Here is a 27,323-nt window from a genome sequence, read left to right as displayed (position 1 = left end):
TGTCTTTCAGTGTGTTTTACCATACACATGCGGGTTATTGCAGAACATCAAGTAGGCCAGCATTAAATACAAAAGTAGAAAGCAAGGATTATCAATGCTCCGATTATAATAGAAGTAAAAATTTTATGAGCAAGAGGGCCTAAATCATGAAAACCATCCTGAAAACCATTCATCAAACCAATTTGCTTGATCCTGTTCACCAATTTTATGAAACAGTCGTAACTGCTCATGTATCTTCCCTATGTCAGTTTCAATACGTTGGTCCTGGTTTACAAAAGTACAACAAGATGAATTTAAAAGAACACATACGCCCCCCCTTAGCAGCGAGTAAATAATCCAAAGCCATTTTATTTTGAACTATGACTTGGGGTATTTGTTTAACTTCCTCATGTAAAGCTTGTAAGGCATCGGCAGTCAAATTTCCCAATAGTTCTATGCTGGCTGAGATATTTATGATGGCCCTTTCCAATTCAAATACCCCTAATTGGGGCCAAAATGATCTCAGGACCTTATGGAAAGCGTTAGTTCTTGTCATCAAAGGGTTGTTTCGTTTTACCACTACCCTTGGGGACTGCACCAAACCTCTTAATTTTTTGGTAATTTGTAGGTATGGTGTAACACCTCCCAGTGAACATCTACCATACCATCCTACAGGAAGCGCTTTATATGCTTGCTTTCCACAGATCCAAAACCAACCTTTATCTTCGGGGGCTGGAAAAGTATTTGAATCAAAGAAACCCCAGTTGGTGATATTTAAACAATTAGTTAAATTCCCCACGAAGTTAGAAATGTTAAGGATGCTATTACTCTTCTGTAGAATACAATTTTGAGCCTGCATTCCTGATGGGACATATATCCCACTCCTGGGTAAAATTTGCTTGTGTAAACCAGCTTGCTGGGGTATTTGCCCATAACGTTCGTCAGTGGCTGATGTTGTTTTCTATAGGAATTCCTATCAAAGGTATTCCGTGTTCCAAATGGGTTGGGCCATGCAGACAAATCCAACCATTACTTTTATTTCCCACTATGGCAATTGTCTGAGACATGTTTATCATCATATTGTTTTCCCATCCTGCATTTACTATAGTGATGGATGCTATAACCAGCCTGGCCAAATACATTCTGATATGACAAATAGAAGCACCAGGACAAGGAAACACACAACAAGCCAACCCCAAGAATACAACCAAGGTCCCCTTTTTTCCTCAGGTTCCAGGTTTCCAAGGAGACTTATTTGGTCTGTTAGAGGATGTGGCTGTGAAGGGGAACGTCTGAAGGGAAACATCTATGTGGTGCTCAGTTGGTTATCTGGCCACACGGTCGCCAGTCCTTCTTCTTAGTTGGACACCTCTGCCTGAGGTGGGACCTTCTTACAGTGTGACACGTGGATCCAATTAGGCCTTCCTTCTAATTTTACTGCGATATTTGCTATCAGCAAAACCTGATAGTGTCCTTTCCACCTGGGTTCTAAAGAACTCATTCGTTGATGCACCTTCACATAGACATAGTCTCCGGGCTCTAGTGAATGGCACTTCTGTTGTGGTGGGGTAGGCAACACTTCTTGAACCTGTGAAGAGAAAGATCTCAACACCTTTGTTAGCTTCAGGCAGTGTGACACACTCCTCATGTGTGAATGCTAAATCCTTGGGGGGACAACTTGGACCAGAAGGCAGTCCGAGGGGTCGTCCCATCAGAATTTCATGAGAGCTGAGGCCTGTTTTTCGATCTGGTGTGGCCCTTATTGACATCAGAGCTATGGGTAAAGCCTCTACCCATTTGAGTCCAGTAGATTCACACACTTTTGCCAATCTGGCCTTTAGTGTCCCATTTGTTCGTTCAACCTTTCCTGAAGCCTTTGGATAGTAGGGGCAATGGAACCTTTGCTGATATCCCATTAGTCTGCATATTTCACCAAGTACTTTCCCAGTGAAGTGGCTCCCTCTGTCGGAATCCAGCTGAACTGGTATCCCGAATCTTGGAATCAGTTCATTCAGTAGTTTCTTAATTACAGTAGCTGTGTCAGCCTTCCTACAGGGATAGGCTTCAACCCAGCATGAGAACATACACACTAACACTAATACATATTCAAAACCCATACATTTGAGAAGTTGGATAAAATCCATCTCCATATATACAAAAGATCCCCAAGGAGGTAAAGCTCTCTCATGCTTTACAACTTTGGACAAATTAAAAGCAAAACAAATAGCACATCAAGAGCAAAAAGAAGATACGTGGCTGCTTAAATTTGGAACATACCAATCCTTTGCCATAAGGCAAATTAGGGCATCTCTACCCACATGTGCAAATCCATGATAACTTTGCAGCATAGAGGGTATCAGTCCCTGTGGGAGGACAGGGCGGCCGTCCCCGCACCTCCACACGGTATCTGGATGCAATATGCACCCTGCCCTGCTCCATCCATCCTTTTCTCTGTTTGGGACCTGATCTTGTATAATGCCCAGATCAGCTAAGCTAATCTGGTCTGGAGCGGGCAATTTTTGTACAAGAATGGCAGCACTTTGCTTTCCCAAGGAAAGGGCTATGGCCCTGGCACTTGCATCTGCAAGTGTGTTTCCCTTACTGACATCATCTGACCCATTAGTATGTGCCGTACATTGTATAATGGCAACTTGCTTTGGCAACTTTAAAGATTCTAGCAAAGTTTGGACATATTCTGCATTTTTGATACTTTTTCCTGCTGATGTTAGAAAACCCCTAGACGCCCATATCTACCCAAAATCATGGGAAACCCCAAAGGCATACCTGGAGTCTGTGTAGATATTTACTGTCTTTCCCTCAGCTAAACTACAAGCCCTCTTTAATGCTACTAACTCTGCAACTTGTGCTGAAGATACCCCTGGTAAATTCTTTTATTCTATAACTTCATAGTTGCTGCATATTGCGTATCCAGCACGCAGCTGTTCTTGTTCATCATGTAGACAGGAACCATCTGTGTAAAATTCAAGCTCAGGGTTACTTAAAGGTGTACTTGATAAGTCTTTTCTCAGTTTGGTGATTTGCTCGATAATTTGAGAGCAAAAGTGATTGTCTCCATCCCCTTCTATTGGTAGCAGTGTTGCTGGGTTGAGAGGCTTGCCTTTAAATATTCTAATGTGTGGTGATGCAAGTAGAATGGCCTCATATTTGGTTAATCTTGATGCTGATAAATGCTGAGTCCGATTTTGATTGAGAATTGCTTCCACCGCATGGGGAACTTGGACCATAAGTAGGTTGCCCAATACTAATGATGAACTCTGTTCTACCAACAAGGCAGTGGCTGCAACTGCTTTTAAACAAGGTGGGAATCCTAGGGCAACTTTGTCAATTGGAGCACTGAAATAGGATACTGGTCTTTGCACTTTCCCATGAGTTTGTGTCAATACTCCTGCTGCTATTCCATTCCTTTCATGACAGTAGAGCATGAAGGGCTTTTCATAATCAGGTAGGCCCAATGCAGGAGCGCTCATCATTGCTCTTTTAAGATTGGAAAAAGCTTTCTCTTCCTCATCTATCCATGGAACTGGATCTGCGGTTCTCTCTTTGAGTGATTGCTCATATGCATTCCAACATAGGTGAGTGCGCGCCCCGTGCACGAGTCTCCGGAAGCTTTTTTGCCCTAGCAACCCCCGCAGGGTCGGCTCCGGTGCCCCCTGGAGTGCCGCGCTCATGTCACGATATATATGGCGCCACCGACCCCGCGGGTCCCCAGTTCCTTCTTTCCGCCCGTGACGGTAGCTGGAACGCTAGTGCCCCTTGCTAGTACAAGCAAGTAGCAGCCCTTGTTCTTCATTTGAATAGATAGTGTTAAGTAATTGTTAAGTAGATAGTGTTAAGTAGTTAGATAGTGTTCATAGAAAGTTAAGAAACGGACGTTAGCCCTTCGGGGCTTGCATAGCCATGCCGGGATCTACAGGATTCAAAGCCTGCGTGGCTTGCGCGAAGGCCTTCCCTGTCAGTGATCCACATGATAGGTGCCTTCGCTGCCTCGGAGAACTGCATCGCAAGGAGCGCTGCAAAATTTGTAAAGCCTTCAAGCCCCGGACACAAAAGGAGCGCGATGCCCGCTTGAAGGCTATGCTAATGGAGTCAGCGCTTCGACCCGACTCCGAGCCCCCCAGGTCGCCGGCAGCACCGGGCATTTTGTCGGTGCAGAGCGCTCCACCGGCACCGACCAGACCGGCACCGACGAAACCGGCACCGAATAGGAAGAAACAGCCCAAGGCCGTATCTATGGACTCCTCCCGGCGACCGGAACAGCTGGGGGCGATTCAGGAGGTGCCCCAGCCCCGTGCCATGGACATACCGGCACTGGCATCTCCTCGTAGGGAGCCTCCCCCGACCCGGGGGGTGGGGTAGTGCCCCTGCAGGGACTGTCGACGCCGGAGGCATTTGTGGCTTCTCGTGCCCTCATGGGCATGCCCACGCCTCCGTCCCCCCCTCGGCCGAGGGTTCCGGGAATAGCATCTCGGGGTAAACCCGCGCTGGGTTACCCCGGTGGGTGGCAGAGACGGGATCCGAGGTCTCCCCCCAGACGGTCGGGGAGGGACAGCGACAGCTCCCCTCCTAGCTCCGACCAAGGGTCGTTGAGCCCCTCGGCACCGCGCCGGCTAGGGCGGTCCCGAGGCTCAGGACAGAGGCACCACAGCTCGGCCTCTGAGGGTTCCCGGTCCCTGGAATCCCATACCTCGGCACCGGCAGCTACGGCACCGAGGGGACATTCTCCGGGGCGCAGCCCGGTGCGCTCGCCGACCACCAGCACCTGGCACCGATCTCCCTCCAGCGGAGATCCCGTTCCTCCAGGCGTTCTACACCCAGAGACACCTGGCACCGGTCCCGTTCCCGGCATCGGTCCAGTTCCCCGAGGCACAGCCAGCACCGGTCTCGTTCTTCAACCTCCCGGCACCGTTCCTGTTCCCCGAGGCACAGCCGGCGCCGGTCTCCATCTCCGCCCCCAGTACGGCCACCCTCAGTACCGAGAAGAGACCGATGTTCCCGATCCCCAGCAAGGAGCCTGGCGCGGATCCCGGTGGCCGAACAGAAATCCCGGCACCGGTCTAGATCCCTGGTTGACAGTCCGCATACCACGCAACAGCGGGGAAGGGAGACGTGTCGCGAGACCCCTAGCCCAGGGCGGATTGCGGCACCATGCAGCTCGGCACTGGCGGAGGCCCCCGACTCTGGTCGCCTGACAACCAGGAGTAGCCGAGACCGCAGGGGCTCTAGATCCCCGACGCCTAGCCTGGTGCAGGCTTCGGCACCGGAGCACACGGCACCGACTGCTCCGGCACCGCACTTTAAGGAGCGTACGCCACGACACTGCTCCAGGTCTCCAGTTTATAAGCGCCACTCTAAATCAAAGGCGCACAGGAGACAGTCCTCCTCCTCCTCCAACCGCTCCCCCTCACGCCGGCGCCGTCAACATTGCCAGGACCACTCCTGGTCATCTAGAAGCACTTCTCGGGAGCGGGGAGATAGAGACCGTGGAGCCAGGAGGCACCGATCTTATAACACGGTCACCCAAGGGGTTTCCTCATACGCGGGACCGGGACCGGTACAGCAAGGATCATACCCGGCACCTGGAGCGGTGCCATCATGGCCGCAGGGTCCTTGGCAATGGCCCTACTGGCAATGGGCCCCACAGACTACACAGGGTACAGGGTCGGCACCTTCAAAGCCAACTGGAGAGAGGGAACTCTTCGGAGGAAGAGTCAGATCCCATGGAGGGCCCATCCACCGGTCCAATCCCTCAGTCCTCCTCTTCATCCCCAGCAGACACAACGGCGAGAGATCGGAGGAACCCTCTGCCAGACTTTAAAACACACCAAGAGCTCCTCAAGCATCTGGCAGAGAATTTAAAGCTAGACATCAAGGAGCTGTCAGAGCAGGAGGACCCCCTCTTTGGATCTGTAGGACCAGCGGGTCCATCTAGGATTGCACTCCCGGTCCATGATCGGGTACTCAAACTTGTTAAGCCCCTCTGGGAAACCCCAGCCTCAGTGGCACCTACCTCTAAAACAGCAGAGAGGAAATACTATGTCCCACTGCAAGGTTTTGAGTATCTTTTTAACCATCCCGCCCCGGGGACCTTGGTCGTGGACGCGGTAAATCAGCGGGACAGGCAGGGTGCACATGCAAATACTCCCAAGAACAAGGAGAGTAAAAAACTAGATCTCTTTGGGAGGAAGGTCTATTCCACAGCAGCGCTGCAGCTCCGCATGGTCAATTACCAAGCACTGCTAGGACGCTATAACCTCAACGTATGGTCCTCCCTCCAGAGGTTTCTCCAAGGCCTTCCCCAGGATATGTTGGCAGACTTCAATACGCTGGTCCAAGAGGGCTCCTTGGTTGCCAATGCTGCCCTTCAATCGGCTAGCGATGCTACGGACGCTGCAGGGAGGGCTATGGCCTCGGGCATAGTTATGCGCAGGGCGGCCTGGTTACAATCCTCTGGCCTCTCTCCTGAAGTGCAGCAGGCCATTCAGGATTTGCCCTTCACGGGAACTGGCCTCTTTTCAGAAAGAACTGATGAAAACCTGCACGCTTTAAAAGATTCTAGGGCCACCTTAAAATCCCTGGGTCTATATGTGCCACAAGCAGCTAGGAGGCAGGGTAGACCACGCCCCCCGAGGCAGCAGCAGCAGCAACAGCAGCCTCCACCGAGACCACCTCCCAGACCCCCCCAGTTGAGAAGGGGTAGGGATCGATTCCGACAATCCAACCATCGGGACCGCCAAGGCCCTGCAGGGGGCTCCCAGCAAGGGCTGCAAAAAGGCGCCAAGCGGCAATTTTGATGGGGCGCCCGAGGGTGGCACCCCCCCATCTCCTGGAATACTCGGACATTCATGAACAGACTGCGTCCGTTCCTTCCCGAGTGGCAGAGCATAACCTCAGACCGCTGGGTACTGAGTATAATACAGAGAGGTTATGCCCTGCAACTCTCTGCCTTCCCACCGGACCTTCCCCCTACCCCGTCCCTCTTCAGGGACCCCTTTCACGAGCAGCTCCTTATTCAGGAGGTAAACGCCCTCCTCCTCCTGGGGGCGGTGGAAGAGGTTCCTCTTCAGGAAAGAGGCAAGGGGTTTTATTCCCGATATTTCCTTATCCCCAAGGCGAAGGGAGGCCTCAGGCCCATTCTGGACCTTCGGCGTCTAAACAAGTTTATCAGGTGCCTCAAGTTCCACATGGTCTCCCTAGCCTCCATCATTCCCACGCTAGATCCAGGAGTTTGATTTTCTGCCCACGACCTAAAGGATGCCTATTTTCATATTTCCATCCTCCCGGGACACAGGCGGTTTCTGTGCTTTCAGGTAGTTGGTGTCCACTACCAGTTCTCGGCCCTACCCTTTGGCCTCTCTTCAGCACCCAGGGTTTTTACAAAATGTATGGCGGTGGTGGTTGCCCACCTCCACCGCAAAGGGGTTCAGATCTTCCCCTACCTGGACGACTGGCTAATCCGGGGCCGGTCCAGAGACCATGTTCAGAACAGCCTGACACTGACTTGCACAATATGCAACAGGCTGGGTCTGCTCATAAACGAGCAGAAGTCCACCCTCACACCAGTACAACGAATAGACTTCATAGGGGCCACCCTGGACGCAGTTCAAGCCAGGGCTTTCCTTCCGCAGCCCCGCTTCGAGGCAATGACCACCATAATAGACAATCTCCACAGGTCCCCCACGACCACAGCCAGGCACTGTCTTCAGCTGTTGGGGCACATGGTGGCTTGCACCTACGTGGTGAGGCTTGCTCGCCTCAAACTCAGACCCCTGCAGGGTTGGTTAGCCTTTGTATACGCTCTGGCCAGGCACTCCCTCAGACGGGTAGTCACTGTCCCAGCTCCGGTCCTGATGTCATTAAATTGGTGGACGAACCTGACGGAGGTATTGAGAGGTGTTCACTTTACAGATTTGACACCCTCCATAACCCTGATCACAGACGCTTCGGATGTGGGTTGGGGGGCCCACATGAGCAGAGACCTCAGCACACAGGGGCTCTGGTTCAAACAGGAACAACAGCTCCATATCAACGTACGGGAGCTCTGAGCAGTCCATCTGGCCTGCAAGGTGTTCCTCAGATTTCTAAAGGGGCAGGTAGTCCAGGTCATGACAGACAACACAGCAGCCATGTTTTATATAAACAGGCAAGGGGGAGTTCGCTCATCGGCCCTCTGCCAGGAAGCGATGCAGCTGTGGGACCTTGCGGTGAGACACAACTTTCATTTGTCTGCCTCTCACCTCCCTGGGGTCAGGAACGACAAGGCAGACCGCCTCAGCAGGTCGTTCTCACCCCGCCACAACTGGTCACTGCACTGGGAGGTGACAACTTTTCTCTTCCACAAGTGGGGTGTTCCCCAACTGGATCTATTCGCGTCGGCATGGAACAAGAAGTGCCCGAGGTTCTGCTCCCTCCAGGGGCGCGACCCGAACTCCATCTCCGACGCCTTTCTCATACCATGAACGGGGGCTCTAATGTATGCCTTTCCCCCCGTCCCGCTACTCCCCAAAGTACTCTTGAAAATAAAGAGAGACAGAGCCAATGTCATCCTCACTGCACCAGCGTGGCCGAGGCAGCACTGGTACAGCCTACTGTTGGACCTCTCTATAGCCACGCCTATACTGCTCCCAAAACGCTACGACCTGCTCTCCCAGGACCGGGGTCGCCTGCTGCACCCGGACCTGGACTCCCTACACCTGACAGCATGAAAACTTTGTGGTTGACGGAGGGAGAGAGGGCCTGTTCGGCGCAGGTCCAGCTAATCTTGCTGGGTAGCAGGAAACCATCCACCCAGGTGGTGTACAAGGCTAAATGGAAGCGTTTCACTGTTTGGGCGACCTCCAGGGGTATCCCGCCCAATTGTTCGCCCATACAGGCGATTCTTGAGTACCTGCTCCACTTAAAGTCGCTGGGCCTGGCACTGGCCTCCCTGAGGTACACCTAGCAGCCATTTCGGCCTTCCACAAACCGCTGGAAGGAAGGTCGATCTTCTCACACCCTATGTCCATTAGGTTCCTCAAAGGGGTAGAGAGGCTATATCCGCAGGTCCGTGACCCGGTGCCTCTTTGGGATCTAAACCTGGTCCTCTACATGCTGACAGGACCCCCCTTCGAGCCTATGGCTACATGCCCTTTGCTCGTCCTTTCGTGGAAGGCAGCCTTCCTCGTGGCCATTACATCGGCTAGGAGGGTCTCCAAAATAAGAGCACTAACCTCGGAACCTCCATACACGGTCTTCTATAGTGACAAAGTGCAACTGAGACCCCACCCGGCCTTTTTACCTAAGGTGGTGTCTCAGTTCCACTATAACCAGGATATCTTCCTCCCCGTGTTCTTTCCCAAACCACACGGTTCGGAGGAGGAGTGGAGATGGCACTCGCTGGACATCAGAAGAGCCCTGGCCTTCTACATCGAGCGGACCAAGCCGTTCCGGAAGTCAACGCAGCTGTTTGTGGCAGTGGCGGACCGGACCGCTTGTATTAAAACCTGCTACGAGCAGGCGAAGGTGCGACTCCCAGGACCAGTCACCGCACATTCCACCAGAGCCCAGGCCTCATCCGCAGCCTTCCTGGAACGAGTGCCCCTGCAGGACATCTGCAGAGCAGCGACCTGGTCATCGGTACACACCTTTACGTCCCACTACGCCATCATGCAGCAGGCAAGAGAGGACGCAAGCATGGGCAGAGCCGTGTTGAGAAGGGCTGCTCGCCAGTGACTCCTACCCACCTCCAAGGTACGGCTAATTAATCACCTATGTTGGAATGCATATGAGCAATCACTCGAAGAGAGAAAACAGGGTTACTTACCAGTAACTGTTGTTCTTCGAGATGTGTTGCTCATATCCATTCCAAACCCACCCTCCGTCCCCGCTGTCGGAGCCGGCAGAAAGAAGGGACTGGGGACCCGCGGGGTCGGTGGCACCATATATACCACGACATGAGCGCGGCACTCCAGGGGGCGCCGGAGCCGACCCTGCGGGGGTTGCTAGGGCAAAAAAGCTTCCGGAGACTCGTGCACGGGGCGCGCACTCACCTATGTTGGAATGGATATGAGCAACACATCTCGAAGAACAACAGTTACTGGTAAGTAACCCTGTTTTTCTTTTCTGGACAAAGTAAGTAGTGGCTTGGAGTATTCTGCATAGTTTGGAATCCATTGTCTGCAGTATCCAGTCAATCCCAAAAAGGCCTGTACTTGCTTCTGTGTGGTTAGTCTGGGTATTTTCTGAACAGCTGCCACACGGCTAGGGAGTATTTTCCTGTTCACTTCACTGATCAGGTGTCCCACGTATCTCACTTCAGGCTGGCAAAATTGAAGTTCTATCTTCGAGTGATTGCTCATATCCATTCCAATATGCACGCCACAGTGCACGGTTCTCGGAACTTTTTTCCCCTTAGCAGACCCCGTAGGACCGGCTCTGGTGCCCCCTGGAGTGCCGCGCTCATGCCGCAGCACATGAGGCACTGCCGGCCCTACGCACCCTCAGTCTCTTCTTTCCGCCCGTGAGGGTCGGATGGAACTAGCACTTGCTCTCTGCGAGTGCGATTCCCCTTCTCTGAACTCTTTGTTAAACAAAGTACCTAGTTAGTTTAAGTAGTTGTTAAGTGTTGTAGCTTAGGAAGAAGTCCCTGATGGACTTAAGGTGGCCGGGCTATGTCCCGGCCGCCTGGGTTTAACCCCCCCCCTCCCCCCCCCCCGCGCTCGGTGCCTTAAGTGCCTGGGGGGAGAGCAGACAAGAGTAAGATATGCAAGGCTTTTAAACAGTGAGCCAGAGGCAGAGAGATCAGGTTTAAAGCCTTGCTCCTATCACAGCGTCCGCTCTGTGTCCAGGTCGTCCTGCTCCCCCTCGGTGCGGAGCGCACCGTCGGCACCAGATTCCACTCCGCACGGAGCAGCATCCCCGGTGCCGAGGACAAGGACAGCGCATGGAACGCGGACACTCCCCTGCGCCGTGGGTACGGGCAGGGTCGAGGACAGAGATGCACCAGCCACGACCCGTCGAGTCCCCTCCGGGTCTGCATCTCTGTGCAGGGGTCCACCCCTGACTCTTTGGAGTGGGAGAGTGTCCCTGCCAACGCAGAGGCGGGCGGCATGAGCCTTGTTGGCTGGCCTATGCCACCTCCGCACCCCCGCCCCTCCGCCGAGGGAGAAGGGGCTGGGGTCCCGGGGCAAGCCCACACGGGTCCCCCCAAAGGGCAGTGGAGATTCCCGGTACGGGGAGGAAGATCTCCCACCAGGGGTAGAGCGAGGATGCTCCCCCAGCAGGTCGGTACCGGAGCTCCCGGCGGCAGCGGGGCTCCCCCGGCACCGGATCCCCAGTGGCAGCAGCGGGCGCACCGGACCCCCAGTGGCGGTGCGGGGGCTCTCCAGGCACCGGACCCCAGTGGCGGTGCTGGGGCTCTCCAGGCACCGGATCCCCGGTGGCGGTGCCGGAGCTCCTGGCGGCAGCTGGGCTCCTGCCAGCTCCACTGCCCCAAGCGGGGCCAGAGCCCCCAGCGACAGGAGCTGCCGGCTCACACCCCTCGCTGGCTCCACAGCTCTAAGCGGGGCTCGAGCGCCCAGCGGCAGCTTGGCTCCCCTGGAACCGGACCCCCAGTGGCGGTATCGGAGCTTCTGGAGGCAGCGGAGCTCCCCCAGTGCCGGGCCCCCAGCGGCGGTGCCAGAGCTCCCAGCAGCAGCGGGATTCCCCCGGCACCGGATCCCCAGTGGCGGTGCCGGAGCTCCTGGCGGCAGCTGGGCTCCTGCCGGCTCTGCTGCCCCAAACGGGGCCGGAGCCCCCGGCGACAGGAGCTGTCGGCTTGCACCCCTCGCTGGCTCCACAGCTCTAAGCGGGGCCCGAGCTCCCAGCGGCAGCTGGGCTCCCCGGGAACCAGGCCCCCAGTGGCGGTGCGGGGGCTCTCCCGGCACCGGACCCCCAGCGGCGGTGCCAGAACTCCCAGCAGCAGCAGGGCTCCCCCGGCACCGGATCCCCAGTGGCGGTGCCGGAGCTCCCGGCGGCAGCTGGGCTCCTGCCGGCTCCGCTGCCCCAAACGGGGCCGGAGCGCCCGGCGACAGGAGCTGTCGGCTCGCACCCCTCGCTGGCTCCACAGCTCTAAGCGGGGCCCGAGCTCCCAGCGGCAGCTGGGCTCCCCGGGAACCAGGCCCCCAGTGGCGGTGCGGGGGCTCTCCCGGCACCGGACCCCCAGTGGCAGTGCTGGAGCCCCAGGCGGCAGCTGGGCTCCCACCAGCTCCACAAAAAAAAAAAAAAAAAAAAAAAAAAAGTGGCGGCAGCGGGGCTCTCGCCGGCTCCACTGCCCCAAGCAGACCCGGAACTCTAAGCGGGGCCAGAGCTACCAGGAGCAGCTGGGCTCCCGTCGACTCTGCAGCCCCAGGCGAGGCTGGAGTCCCCGGCGGCAGTGGGACTCCAGCTGGCTCCGCACCCCCAAGTGGGGCCGGAGCTCCCGGCGGCAGCTGGGCTCTCGCCGGCTCCGAACTTCCCGCCGGCTCCGCAGCCCCAAGCGGGGCTGGAGCCTCTGATGGCAGCTGGGCTCCCACCAGCTCCGCTGCCCCAGGCAAGGCTGGAGCCCCCGGCGGCAGTGGGACTCCAGCCGGTTCCGCACCCCCAAGCGGGGGCTGGGGCTCCAGGCAGCAGTGGGGCTCCCGCGGTACCGCAGCCACACACACACACACAAAAAGCCGGGCCGGAGCTCCCAAAGGCATCGGGGCTCTCGCAGGCAGTGGGGCTCTACCGGCACCGCAGCCCCAAGAGGGGCCAGAGCTTGCAACGGTGCCGCAGCTCCCCGCGGCATCGGCGTCCACACGGCACTGGACTCCACGCCGTGCTGCAGCTCTCCACAAGGCTGAGGGGCTCTTTGGAGCTCCCCTCAGCGGTAGGCAGCAGAAGCACGGTCCCCAGTGTAGGCAAGGCACCCGGGACCTAGGACAACCGCCTGTGTGGCAGCTCGGGTCCCATGGGGGGGGCAGTTGTCGGAACAGCCGACGCCCCCTCAAGGTGTCCAAGCAGGCAGCAAAAGTGCTAGTAGGGGTACAGTCCGTGCCTTGGCACAGTCTGAGGCCCATGAACACCACTCCTCGGTTGAGGAGTCGGACCCCGTGGAGACACCCTCCTACGGGTGCACCCCTTTGGCAAAGGGAGCACCCGCAAGACTTGCCTCGGTAGTCCTATTACCCCTTCCCAGATGAGGCAGTCTCCGGGAGCCACATGGCGCCACTGAAAGATTTCAGGGCGCACCAGGAGTTGCCCAATAGCGGGCCCCTACCTTGAGGTTGGCTTCCGCCATCCTGTATGGAGGAATCACGCTGACTAAGGCAGCGCTCCAAATGTCAAACGACACTGCTGCTGCGGCGGGTAGGGCCATAGCCCCCGCAAATTCCATGAGGACGTGCTCATGGCTGCTACCATCAGGCCTGTCCAGGAGGTGCAGCAATCTATCCAGAATGCCTGGATCCAGGAGATAAGTATGCTGCCCTCGCCCTACAAGGACGCATACTTTCATAGGTCCATCCTCCGGAGCCAACAGGGGCTGGCTCCTACTACCAATTTACAGCCTGCCCCTTGGCCTATCTTCGGCTCCAAGGATGTTCACAACTTGCGTGGCGGTAATGGCGGCCCACCTCAGGTGAAAGGGTGTGCAAATCTTTCTCTTCCTGGATGATTGGTTTATAGGGGGTAGGTCCAGGTTCCCAAAGTTCAGGTCAGCGCGTCTTACGCTGCTCATAACGAACAGATGTCCACTGATCCCAGTGAAACGTATAGAGTTCCTTGGGGCACCCTGGACGCTCCCCACGCCAGAACCTTCTTGCATCAGCCATGTTTTCAGGTGCTGGTCTCCATCATCTCCCAGCCACACCGATACGCCATGACAACAGCCAGGCACTGCCTACTGCTGTTGGGCCACATGCTGGCCTGCACATACATAGTGAGGCTAGCTCGCCTGAGGCACAGGCTGCTTCAGGCATGGTTGGCCTCGGTATACCCACTGAACTGGGTGGTCCAGTTCCCCACCCGTCCTAGCCTCCCTGGACTGGTGGAAATCCCCCAGGCCAGTAGGGAAGGATGTTCCCTTCATGGAACTGATCCCGTCAGTCACCTTAAGTTCCGACGGCTCGTATGTGGGATGGGAGCCCACATGGCTGCCAACCCGAGCACTCGGGGGCTCTGGTCAGTGGAGGAAAAGTGCTTGCAGGTCTCCGTGGGGAAGCTGAGAGTCATTTGCCTAGCGTGCAGGCTGTTCCTCCGATCCCTGACAGGCAGAGTGGTGCAGGCACTGCCGGACAACACTGCAGCCATTTCACATGAAGAGGTAGGGAGGGGCGCCCTCCCGGCCTCTCTGCGAGGGAACTACCCATCCGTGGGGCTTTGCCATGAGGCACGACTCTGCTGGACTGCATCTCACCTCATGGGGGTGAAGAGCAACGAGGCGGATCGCCCCAACAGGTCGTTTCTACCCCACCACGACTGGTCGCTGCACTCAGGGATAGTGACTGCGATCCTCCAGAAGTGGGGTGTCCCCCAACCGAATCTGTTCGTGTTGGTTGGGAATGCGCAGTGCCAAGGGTCAGCTTGCGCCAGGATCATGAGACTGCGTTGCTTTCAGATACGTTCCTCAGTAATGGGACAGGGACCCTCAGGTATGCGTTCCCGCCCTCTCCACTCCTGCCAAAAGTCTTACTGAACATAAACAGGGGCAGGACGGATGTCATATTCACTGCTCAGGCCTGACCGAGCCAGCGCTGGCTCAACATGCTGCTGGACCTTTCGTTCGCCCCGCCCATGGGGCTCCCGACGCAGCATGACCGTCTCTCCCAGGACCACAGTCACCTGTTGCACCCGGTCCTGGATTCCCTGCAGCTCACGGCCTGGACGCTCTGTGGCTGACGGAGGTAGGGGGGCCTGCTCGGTACAGGTCCCACAACTCCTGCTGGACAGCAGGGACCCTTCTACACAGGTCGTGTATCAAACTAAGTGGTCATGGTTTACCTCTTGGGCGGAGTCCCGGGGCATTCCGCCAGCCTCTTGCTTCCGCAGGCGACCCTGGAGTACTCCGGGGTCTGGTGCTGGCCTAGTTGATGGTCCACTTGGCAGCTATTTTGGCCTTCCATTACCTGCTAGCGGGGAGATCCCTGTTCTCCCATCCCTCGTTGGTCAGGGTGGTCAAGGGGGTGGAGAGGCGGTATCCCCAGGTCTGCAACCCAGTGCCTCCCGGGGATATCAGCTTGGTCCTCTCGAGATTCATAGGGCCCTCCCCCTTGGAACTCATGGCTTCACACCCTCTGCCGCGTTTCATGGACAGTAGCCTTCCGGGCGATCATTACCTCAGCTTGGGGGGTCTCCAAACTTAAGACCTTGACCTCGGAGCCCTCTTATACACTATTCTATATGGATAAACTGCAGTGGAGGCCATGCCCGGCCTCCTAGCCTGGGCTGGTTTCCGAACCTCGTTGTAACCATGATTAATCTCCCCCTGTGTTTTCCCAAACCGAGCGGTCTGGGTTTGGAGATGGCATTCACTAGACGCGAGTTGAGCCCTGGCCTGTTACATTAAATACACGGCCATTCCAGAAAGTGGCGCAGCCCCTCGCCATGGGCGGGGGACTGGATGAAAGGGTCACCAGTCTCCACCCAGCACATCTCCCAGTGGATCACATCCTGCATCAAGTGCTGAGCAGGCGAATGGGCCGCTACCGGGTGTCATCACAGCGCATTCACCCAGAGCTAAGGCCTCATCTGCGGCTTTCTGGAGAGAGTGCCCCTGCAGGACATCTGTAAAGCAGCTGCCTGGTTGTCGGTCCACACCTTCACGTCCCACTACGCCATTGTTCAGCAGGCGAGAGAGGACGTAGGATTTGGTAGAGCCATTCTGAGAGCAGCTCACCATTGACTCCTACCCACCTCCGTGGTATGGCTATTTAATCGCCTATATTGGAATGGATATGAACAATCACTCGAAGATAGAAAACAAGGTTACTTACCAGTAACTGTTGTTCTTTGAGATGTGTTACTCATATCCATGCCACACCCACCCCCCGTCCCCGCTGTCAGAGTTGGCAGAAAGAAGGGACTGAGGGTGCGTAGGGCCGGCAGTGCCTCATGTGCTGCGGCATGAGCGCGGCACTCCAGGGGGCACCAGAGCCGGCCCTACAGGGTCTGCTAAGGGGAAAGAAGTTCCGAGAACCGTGCACTGTGGCGTGCACACACCTATATTGGAATGGATATGAGCAACTCATCTCGAAGAACAACAGTTACTGGTAAGTAACCTTGTTTTTCTCTTTGCTGGCTTTGTGACCCTTTAGGGCCAACACAGTAAGTAGATGTAGACTACCTTCTTGGCAACTGTCACAGTCTGGGGAAGCCAGCAACAAGACATCTACATAAATGGTCAACCTGGAGCCTTTTGGAAATCTTACATCTTGCAGATCTCGTTGTAACATCTGTGAAAACAGAAAGTAGCTCTCTGTGTAACCTTACGGTAAAACACGCCAGGTGAATTGGTTACCTTTGTAGGTAAAGGCAAATAGGTATTGGCTATCTGAGTGAACTGGAATAGAGAAGAAGGCTGAACACAAATTAACCACAGTAAAGCAAGTTGAATTCGCTGGTATGTTGGCCAATATTACCGCAGGATTTGGTCCACAGGAAATATGGGTATGACGATGGAATTGATGGCTCTCAGGTCCTGAACAAATCTGTAAGTGTTCTTCCCAGGTTTCTTCACAGGTAAGATAGGTGTATTACACCGACTTCTGGTAGGCACAATCAGTCCCTGTTGCAACAAGGCATTAATGACAGGTTCTATTCCTGCTTCAGCCTCTGGGTTTAATGGATATTGAGGTCGCCTGGGCAATGGTTTGGAAGGATCAACCTGGATCTTTACTGGTTGTGCACTCAGTATTCGGCCAACTTCATTCGAATGCTTGGCCCACAACTGCGGAGGGACAACCTTAAGGATGTCTTCCAGTTCTGTTGATCTTGCAGGCCAGTGACTATCCAGGATTTTTTCCTCTGATTGCTCTTGCAGTAGTCCCAATACAGCATTGCCCTGGCTTTCAGATACTTCCAGGAATATGCCAGAATCATTGCAATAAATGACACAGTTCATTTTATACAGTAGGTCTCGTTCCAATAGGTTCACTGGACAACTGTCACTGAGTAAAAACGCATGTTGTTCTGTTAAAGGTCCAATGTGAATAAGCTGTTCTTGTGTTATGGGACAGACCTGTACTGTATTTGAAATTCCTACAGTCTTTACTGTTTTGCTAGTCTTTGGTATAGTTGAAAAATCCTGTTGTCTTAAGGTGGATCGAGATGCCCCTGTGTCCACCAGAAGTTTAGTCTTTTTGTTATTAATCGTTGCTTCAATATAAGGTTCGTCCGGATCTAAAGATATCATGGGTCCAATGATGTCAGGTTCTTCCTCCAGGCACCGTCAGTACTGACACGGGTTGCATGCTTCATCTTGATAGAAGACGGGTATAGCCTGTTGTCCGTTAGGTCCCTGTGGGCCTTGAGCTGGTGGATGAGGGTCTAGCCCCACCCCTTGAGTCTGTCTCCCCTGATACGGGGGTCTGTTAGGGGATTCTATTTTCCAGTGACCAGGTTGTTTGCAGTAGTGGCAAACATTGTCGGGGGGTGTACCAGACCTGTACTGGCCTCTTCCTCTTCCACCCATTCCTCCTCCCCGACTTCTGTTCAGTTGCCCTCTCCCCCTGGGGGTGCATTGCTGGGCTTGTTATATCTGGGCTAGCATAACTTGAATTTCTAAATTTTTTTGTTTGCACTTTGCATTTTCTTGACAATGAGCTGCTATTTCCACTAACTTTTTTAAACTTTCCCTTTGCCAACCCACAGTAATAGCTTTTAGTTGCTTCTGCACTTCAGGTTGAAGTCCATTAACAAAAGCTGCTACCAGAGCTTGAGAGGCTTCCTCTAGCCACTGTATCCCTGAATGCTGTTTAAAAACTTTCTTTAATTTGTCCATATACTCAGCTGGTTCTTCCTTGTCTTACTGTTTGGTCTAAGATCTCATTGCAATCAGTCTGGTTTTTTTTTTGTTTTTGGTTTTTTTGGGGCACACAGTATCCACTGCACTTAACAAGTCTTTGATTTTATTCTGCAAGTTTTGTGGATCAACGGGCAATTTCAGGCCACTGAGCTATCTGGTACAATCTTTCACAGACATCTGAAGGAGTAATGAGGCGCAGCAACTGATTCATGTCTGCCCAATTTGGCTTATAGCACTCCACATTTATCTGGAGGTGCTCTTTCCAACCAAGCGGATTTTCCCAAATGTTAGGGAAGGCCATTACCAGATTCTTTAAATCTATGGGGGACCAGGGGACATGCATGGTAACTGGTCCATCGGGTCCTGGTACTTGTCTTAAGAGGGCCATGAGTTGGATCTCTTAGTCCTCTCCCTCACTGTTTTTTTTTTTCTTCCTAACAGTTTGGTTCAGTTTGTTCCTAACTGCATCAGCCCTTCTTTTTATCTTGTCTGGGGTATATATATATTTTAGATAGACTGTCAGCTAGTCTCAGATTTCCTTGCTGTCGGGTTTTGTTTTTTTTTCCTTATCTTTCTTCTTTTTACTTTCTGGCTTTCCTCCTTGTTCTGGAGGAGCTGAAGGAATAGTAGATTGGTCTGCCCTACCGCTTATGTCAGCATAAGGTGGGGGGGTTGCTGAGCTTGTGCAGACGGCACGTCCTGGTTCAGTGGAGGCGGAGGTGGTTCAAAACAACAGCCTCTGTCTATTAAATCATCAAGCAGGTCCTTTTCTCCCTCTTCATCGCTATTTTTTTTAAAACTGCGGATATAACCTAACTGACTGTCGTCTATCCCTTTTCTGTATCTCTTTCTTCTCTCTTCGAGTGATTGCTCATATCCATTCCATTATAGGTGTGTGTGCGCCCCGTGCACAGATTCCCGGAACTTTTTTCCCTTAGCTAGCTCCGTAGGGTCGGCTCAGGCGCCCCCTGGAGTACCACGCTCATGCTGCGGTACATAAGGCGCTGCCGACCCTGCGGCCTCTCAGTTCCTTCTTTCTGCCTGTGACGGTTGCTGGAACATCTGCCTCTTGCATACAACACAAGTAGCATCCCTTAGTACTATAGCTTTATTATTCGAGTTCTGGTTCATTGTTTTTCTAATAGTGATTAGTAAGTAGTTAAGTTGTAGAGATAGTGCCCTTAGGGGCTAGAGCTGAGCCATGCCTGGCTCCACCGGCTTTAAAGCCTGCACTGTGTGTGCAAAATCCTTCCCTGTGAGTGACCCTCATGACCGTTGCCTCCGATGCCTTGGGGAGCAACACAGAAAAGAGAAATGTAGGATCTGTAGGTCCTTCAAGCCAAGGACCTAGAAGGAGAGGGACGCAAGACTGAAGGCTATCCTTATGGAGTCCGCGCTCCACCCGGACTTTGAGCCATCACGTTCTCCAGCAGCACCGAGTGTCTTGTTGGTGCGGAGCGCTCCACCGGCACCGACATCGGCATCAGTGCCGGAACCGCTATCAGCATCGAAGAAGAAGAAGCGGTGGGAGGCCACACACATGGACTCCCCCCTGCTGCCAGGAAAGCAGGGGGTACAACAGGAGATGCCCCAGCCACATGCCGTGGAGAGTACTCCAGCACCAGCATCTCCTCGCAGAGAGCCTCCCCCAACTCCTGGGGGTGGGGGAGCACCTCTGCAAGGGCCGTTGACACCGGAGGCTTTCGTGGCGGCACGCGCCCTCATGGGCCTGCCTACACCTCCGTCCCCCACCTCGGCTGAGGGTTCCGGGACTGGTGTCTCGGGGTAAACCCGCGTTGGGTTGCCCTGGTGGGTGGAAGAGACAGGAGTCGAGGTCTCCCCCCAGATGGTCAAGGAGGGTCGAGAGTGTGGGCTCCCCTCCTATCTCCGACTCCGGGTCATTGAGCTCCCCGGCACCACGTCACTGAGGGCGGTCAAGGGACAAACGCTCGAGGTGAAGGCATTACAGTTCCGCCTCGAGCGGGGACCTTAGCTTGGGCTCCGGTACCCCGGTGCAGAGCCCAACTCAACCTCAATCCCCAACACTGCCTGCGGCACTGCCTGCCTCGGCACCCGCTGCCTCAGCACCGTGCATCCCGGCACCGCCTGCCTCGGCACCGTGCATCCCGGCACCACCTGCCTCGGCACTGAGCACCTCAGTACTGCGTGACACGTCGTGCTCCAGATCAGCGTCGTAACGACACAGGCGTCACCGCTCCCGCTCTAGATCTGGGAAGTGTCGCCGCAAGTCTTCTAGACGGAGGGGTCGTTCCAGCTACAGCTCCTCCAGCAGCTCCTCTCCTCGTCGGCACCACAGACGCCGACACCGGAGGTCATCATCGTCCCGGAGCTGCTTCCCTTCCAGGGCCCATAAGCACAGGTCAAGCAGCTCGGGATCCAAGGGGGGACGCCTGGAAATGACCCAGCAGGTCCCTACACCTGCACCTGCATGGCCCCAATGCTCCTGGCAATGGCCATATTGGGGGCCCTGGGGTACACAGATGGGTCAGGGGACTGCCTCGGTTCACTCCTCGGTGGCCCAACCAGTACCCCCACCGACCTGTCCACAGGAAGGCCACCCCTCGGAAGAGGGGTCTGACCCAGAGGAAGGACCCTCCACAGGGACCCTTCCTCAATCCTCCTCCTCCTCTCCAGATGAGGCGGCGGCCAGGGACCATAAGGCCCCCCTCTTTGACTTCCGGGCCCACCAGGACCTCTTGAGGAGAGTGGCGGACAATCTGGGTCTGGAAATTAAAGAACTGTCGGAGGAGGAGGACCCCCTCTTTGGGGTTTATGAGACAGCAGGCCCATCACTACTGGCCCTTCCCATTCATGAGAGGGTGATGAAGATAGCCAAGACCCTCTGGCAAACCCCCTCCTCAGTGGCCCCCACTTCGAAAGGTGCTGAGCACAAATACTATGTACCTAAGGAGGGGTTTGAGTTCCTTTATACACACCCCGCCCCAGGTTCGCTCGTAGTGGATGCAGTGAACCAGTGGGATCGCCAGGGGGGCCAAGGCAACACCCTGAAGGACAAGGACAGCAAAAAGCTGGACCTTTTCAGGCATAAAATATATTCCACAGCGGTCCTACAGCTGAGGGTCGCAAACCATCAGGCCCTCCTGGGGAAGTACAATTTGAACCTCTGGTCTTCTCTGAAGAGGTTCTCCTCGGGGTTGCCTTCGGACCAGGCCGCGGACTTCACCATAGTGTTGCAGGAGGGGCTGGCGGTGGCTAAGGTGGCACTTCAGTCAGCTAGTGATGCAGCGGATGCTGCTAGCAGGGCGATCACTTCGGCAATCGTCATGCGCCACTGCTCTTCGCTACAAGCTTCCGGCCTGTCCCAGGAGGTCCAATATTCTATACAGGACCTCCCCTTTGATTACACCGGCCTCTTCTCAGAGAGGACGGACGAAAAGCTCCATGCCCTAAAGGACTCACAAGCCACCCTGAGGTCCCTAGGGCTATACACTCCCCAGGCTTCGAGGCGCCAGGCCCGCCCTCAGGCCCAGAGGCAACCGCAGCCTCCACCAAGGCTGCCTCCCAGACCCGCTCAGCCCAGGAGGGGTTGGGAGCGGTACCGGGCACCCAGTCGCTGTGACCATCCAGGGCCCTCTACGGGGTCTCAGCAAGGCCCAGGCAAGGGCAATACTGCCAATAAAAGATTTTGATAGGGTGCACGAAGGGTGGCACTCCTCCATCCCCACTGGATCGCTCCAAGTTATTTGCCCACAGGCTTCGGCCTTACTACACCGAATGGGAAGCCATTACCATGGACCAATGGGTCCTTGGCATAGTCCTCAAGGGCTATGCCTTACCACTTACAGCTTTCCCCCCCAACTCTTCCCCTACCCGGTCCCTCTTCAGGGACCCCTCTCACGACCAACTCCTTATACAGGAGGTCAACTCCCTCCTCACGTTCGGTGCTGTAGAGGAGGTTCCTCCACAGGAACGAGGAAGGGGTTTCTACTCACGGTATTTCCTAATCGCCAAGGCCAAGGGGGGCCTGAGGCCTATTCTGGACCTCAGACATCTGAACAAGTTTGTCAGGTGCACCAGGTTTCATATGGTTTCCCTAGCCTCCATTAATCCTGCCCTAGATCCAGGGGACTGGTATGCTGCCATCGACCTGAAGGACATGTATTTTCATATCACTATCCTTCCAGGTCACAGAAAGTTCTTAAGGTTTATGGTATCTGGATGCCACTACCAGTTTGCAGCCCTACCCTTTGGCCTTTCGTCCACGCCAAGGGTGTTCACAAAATGCATGGCAGCGGTAGCGGCCCACCTGCGCTGCAGAGGGGTCCAGATAGTCCCTTACCTGGATGACGGGCTGATCCGGGGCAAGTCCAGGGCCCATGTGAGAAACAGCCTGGCTCTTACCTGCGCCATATGCACCAGACTGGGGCTGCTCATAAACGAGCAGAAGTCCACTCTTACCCTGGTGCAGCACATAGAGTTCACAGGGGCCACATTGGACGCCACCCAGGCCAGAGCTTTCCTCCCTCAGACTCAGTTCGAAACAATGACCGCCATAATCAGCGATCTGCACAGGTCCCCCACGATGACAGCCAGGCACTGCCTTCAGCTGTGGGGACACATGGCAGCATGTACTTATGTAGTGAGGCTGGCTCGCCTCAAGCTCAGGCCTCTCCAAGGGTGGTTGGCCTCAGTCTATGCACCGGCCAGACACCGGCTGAACAAGGTGGTCATGGTTCCTGCCCAGGTACTGTCCTCCCTGGACTGGTGGAGGGACCCCAGGGAGGTTCTGAGGGGCGTCCCCTTCAGAGACTTGGCCCCCTCAGTGACCCTGATAACAGACGCCTCAGACGAGAGTTGGGGGGCCCACATCAGCAAGGACCTGAGCACTCAGGGGCTATGGTCACTAGACGAGAGGGCTCTCCATATAAATGTCAGAGAGGTCAGGGCAGTCCGCTTGGCCTGCAAGGTCTTCATCAGATTCCTGAAGGGCAGGATGATCCAGGTCCTTACAGACAACATGGCGGCCATGTTTTATATAAACAGACAGGGGGGTGCACACTCCTTGTGCGCTCTTTGCCAGGAGGCTACTCTTCTTTGGGACCTGGCGGTGAGACACGATTTTCACATATCCGCCTCTCACCTCCTAGGGGTCAGGAACGACGACACGGACCGCCTCAGCAGGTCATTCTTACCCTGCCATGACTGGTTACTACACCCAGAGGTGGTGGCTTCAATCTTCCGAAAGTGGGGGGTTCCCCAACTGGACCTATTCGCATCATCCTGGAACAGGAAGTGCCCAAGGTTCTGCTCGCTCCGGGGTCGTGAGCCGGGCTCCCTCTCCAACGCATTCCTCATAGACTGGAAGGGGACCCTTCAATATGCGTTTCCCCCCATCCCACTCCTGTCCAGGGTCCTTTTGAAAATAAAGAGGGACAGGGTGGACATGATATTGATTGCACCAGCCTGGCCGTGGCAGCACTGGTACACTATGCTGCTCGACCTGTCCATCGACACGCTGCTCCCGCTCCCGAGGCGTTACGACCTCCTCTCACAGGACCAGGGTCGCCTGCGGCACCTGGACCTGGACTCTCTCCACCTGACGGCATGGAGACTCTGTGGCTGATGGAGGGAGAGAGGGCCTGCTTGACGCAGGTCCAACAGATTCTGCTGGGCAGCAGGAAACCTTCCACTCAGGTTGTGTACCGGGCCAAGTGGAAGCATTTTACCTGTTGGGCGGAGTCCCGGGGTATCCCACCGTCCGGTTCGCCCATACAGGCGATCTTGGAGTGCCTGCTCCACCTGAAGCTCCAGGGTTTAGCACTGGCTTTCCTAAAGGTGCACCTGGCAGCTATCTCGGCTTTTCACCAGCCGATGGAAGGGTGTACCCTGTTCTCCCACCCCATGTCAGTCAGGTTCCTCAAGGGAGTGGAGAGGCTGTATCCCCAGGTCTGTGACCCGGTGCCTCCCTGGGATCTAAACCTGGTCCTCACCATGTTGACAGGACCACCCTTGGAGCCCATGGCTACATGCCCGCTGCTTGTCTTCTATTGGAAGGTAGCCTTCCTGGTGGCCATTACATCGGCTAGGAGGGTTTCCGAGATAAGAGCTTTGACCTCGGAGCCCCCCTACACGGTCTTCTACAAAGATAAGGTCCGACTGAAACCCCACCCGGCGTTCCTGCCTAAGGTGGTGTCTCAGTTTCATTATAACCAGGATATCTTCCTCCCCGTGTTTTTTCCTAAACCGCATGGTTCGGAGGAGGAGCGGAGATGGCACTCCCTGGATGTCAGACGAGCCCTGGCCTACTACATCGAGCGGACCAGGCCGTTCCGGAAGTCAACACAGCTATTCGTGGCAGTGGCGGACCGGATGAAGGGCTCACCTGTCTCCACCCAGCGCATCTCCACCTGGATCACTGCCTGCATCAGGACCTGTTACGAGCGGGCAAAGGTGCCGCTTCCAGGAGCTGTGACAGCGCACTCAACCAGAGCCCAGGCCTCATCGGCGGCCTTCCTGGGAAGAGTGCCCCTGCAGGACATCTGCAGAGCAGCAACCTGGTCGTCAGTCCACACCTTCACGTCCCACTACACCATAGTGCAGCAGGCGAGAGAGGACGCGGGCTTCAGCAGGGCCGTGCTGATGAGAGCAACTCACCGTTGACTCCTCCCCACCTCCAAGGTATGGCTATTTAATCACCTATAATGGAATGGATATGAGCAATCACTCTAAGATAGAAAACAGGGTTACTTACCAGTAACTGTTGTTCTTCGAGATGTGTTGCTCATATCCATTCCACACCCACCCTCCGTCCCCATTATCGGAGTAGGCAGAAAGAAGGGACTGAGGGACCGCAGGGTCGGCAGCACCCTATGTACTGCGGCATGAGCACGGTACTCCAGGGGGCGCCTGAGCCGACCCTATGGAGCTAGCTAAGGGAAAAAAGCTCCGGGAATTTGTGCACGGGGTGCGCACACACCTATAATGGAATGGATATGAGCAACACATCTCGAAGAACAACAGTTACTGGTAAGTAACCCCGTTTCTAGCTTCCTGACATTATTCTGCCACCCTTTCACTATACTGTTCCTTTTCTTCTCAAACATTTCTGCATACTAATTACAATATTGTTGCCATTGATCCTGACTAATATTCTTTAGTCCCTCCATTTGGGATCTAAGGTACAAAACATTTTCTTTATCAAACATCCCCTCAGGGATTGGAAATTGCTTAGATGGATCATCCCTGGTATACCAATTCCATTTAGCCAGATATTTACATGACCTAGGTCCATATTTATCATACATAACCAGAGCCGGACTTTCCAGAGGAGGGATTGCTTCTTTTGAAGACAGATTTCCCATCCTTTCCCTGACTCAGACACTCAGAACAGGCGCTTCGCTCAAACCTGTTGAGGCACACCAGCCAAAACATCCCCACTGGCTATTACACCTTCTCCGGTCGCAGCAGTTAAGCTCGCAGAGGGTGCAGGGGGTCTTGAGACGAATTAGTGGCAGCCTTGGTCAACGGGGAATACAGTAACAGGGAATACAATTCACAACTCTCACACCACAATCACACTCCGGCTTACAGAAATATAACAAGTGCACTTTAAACCAGAACCAGAGTGCACTTTAAACCAGAACCAGACCAGAACCACCCTCAAAGGCATTCAGACAAATATGTCCGGTGTGCAAGCCTTTACCCTGCCCAAACTCCCTTAAGTGGTTCTCACCAACTCCCGTTCCGTGGTGTGAGCAAAGGTCACCTCCAGAGCCGGCTGATGAACGGTCCGGGAACAGCAGAGACCAGCAGGAGACGGCAGGCGAAAGGTCACTGCATCCGAGTCACGGCACCAATTACTGTCGTAGGAAAGTTCAGGGCCCTCCTAAATAAAGACTTGAGTTCATAGTTCTTTGAGGCAGTTTATTACGAGCAGCTCGGAGAAGTGTCGGTCACCCTAAGGCTCCCGAGGACTTCTGCCTTACAGACTCACATCACTAAATTTTATACAGTATTCAGACAAAGAGAACAAAGAAAAAGATGACGTATTGCAGTACATTTCCATTAGCTCAACCTTTTCTACACTAAGATATACTAAGAAATTCCTCCATATTGCTAATTGAACAGGGCCCCTGATTACCATAACAACTATCTTTTGAAGCTAGCTAGCAATGTCCCATTATCTACTGACAGCTGCAAAAACCTGCAACATCTGCAAAATGTACCTGTTTCAAGGCTGAGAAAGCTACTAAAAATCCAAGATGGAATCTTTAGCATACAAGATGGAGTCTTAAAAGCTTAATACAAAATAGAATATATAACTAGGTATAAAAGTGGAATAGAAAAAATAAAGTATATAAAACTATTCCTTCCACACCGGTAACTCCTACCCACCTCCAAGGTATTGCTTGTCAGTCACCTATAGTGGAATGAACATGACCAAGCACTCGAAGAAGAAAACAAGGTTACTTACTAGTAAATGATGTTCTTCGAGATGTGTTGCTCTTGTCCATTCCATGACCCATTCCCTGTCCCCGCTGCCAGAGTTGGCAGAAAGAAGGGACTGAGGGTGCGTACGGCCGGCAGTGCCTCATGTGCTGCGGCATGAGCGCGGCACTCCAGGGGGCACCAGAGCCGGCACTAGGGCGTCTGCTAAGGGGAAAAAAGTTCCGAGAACCGTGCACTGTGGCGTGCACACACCTATATTGGAATGGATATGAGCAACACATCTCGAAGAACAACAGTTACTGGTAAGTAACCTTGTTTTACCTAACCATACTGGGACTGGCCTGCCTTGGAGCCTGGTGGGCCAAAGTCTTCCCAATCCTTCCGCAATCATTGGGGCCACCCTAGGACCATTGGTCCTCTCCATTTGCTGACTCAAAAGGAAGGCCCCTAGTATGTTTGAACTTAGCCTTTTATAATGAAAGTGTCCCTTTGTCCCCCAGCCTGCTGCAAACAAAGTAAAGTCCCATCCTTCCCCCTATGCCTGAGGAGGTCAAAGGCTGGGAATCTACATAACCAGTCTTGGGATTTTGTGTTAATCAGCCCCTATTGTGCAGAGGAGGGGAAAACCAGTGAGCCAGGGACACACAATTACTCAACACCTGTATTGCTACAAAGGGCAATCGATGAATGTTCTCTGCCTCATGCTGTCTGGCCCAGCTCAGTGTAGTGGCTTTTGGAGGTTTTCAGGCTTTAAAGATAAACTACACTATGGTTCCCAAAGATACCACATGTTGCAATATGTGTCACACTGCCCCATGCCTTGTATGGTTCAGCCACATGATTCACAGCTCCCTGTGCCCTTGTATGGCCCAGCCTATGGTTGGCACCCTCCTGTGCC

The 27,323-nt window shown here is 54.5% G+C and overlaps 1 protein-coding gene across 1 annotated transcript in view; it reads right to left on the bottom strand.

Moving 5' to 3' along the window:
- LOC137143264 (zinc finger protein 436-like) overlaps nucleotides 1-27,323 on the bottom strand; it is a 604,313-nt gene that overhangs the window by 185,588 nt on the left and 391,402 nt on the right. The gene's annotated exons all lie outside the window — the stretch shown is intronic.

Source organism: Emydura macquarii, unplaced genomic scaffold (genome assembly GCF_026122565.2).
Source record: "Emydura macquarii macquarii isolate MOO-44397 ecotype Brisbane River unplaced genomic scaffold, CSIRO-AGI_Emac_v2 contig_3305, whole genome shotgun sequence".
NCBI lineage: Eukaryota > Metazoa > Chordata > Testudines > Chelidae > Emydura > Emydura macquarii.
The sequence above is the reverse complement of the archived record's forward strand: the minus strand, read 5'-3'. Positions and strand labels throughout refer to the sequence as shown.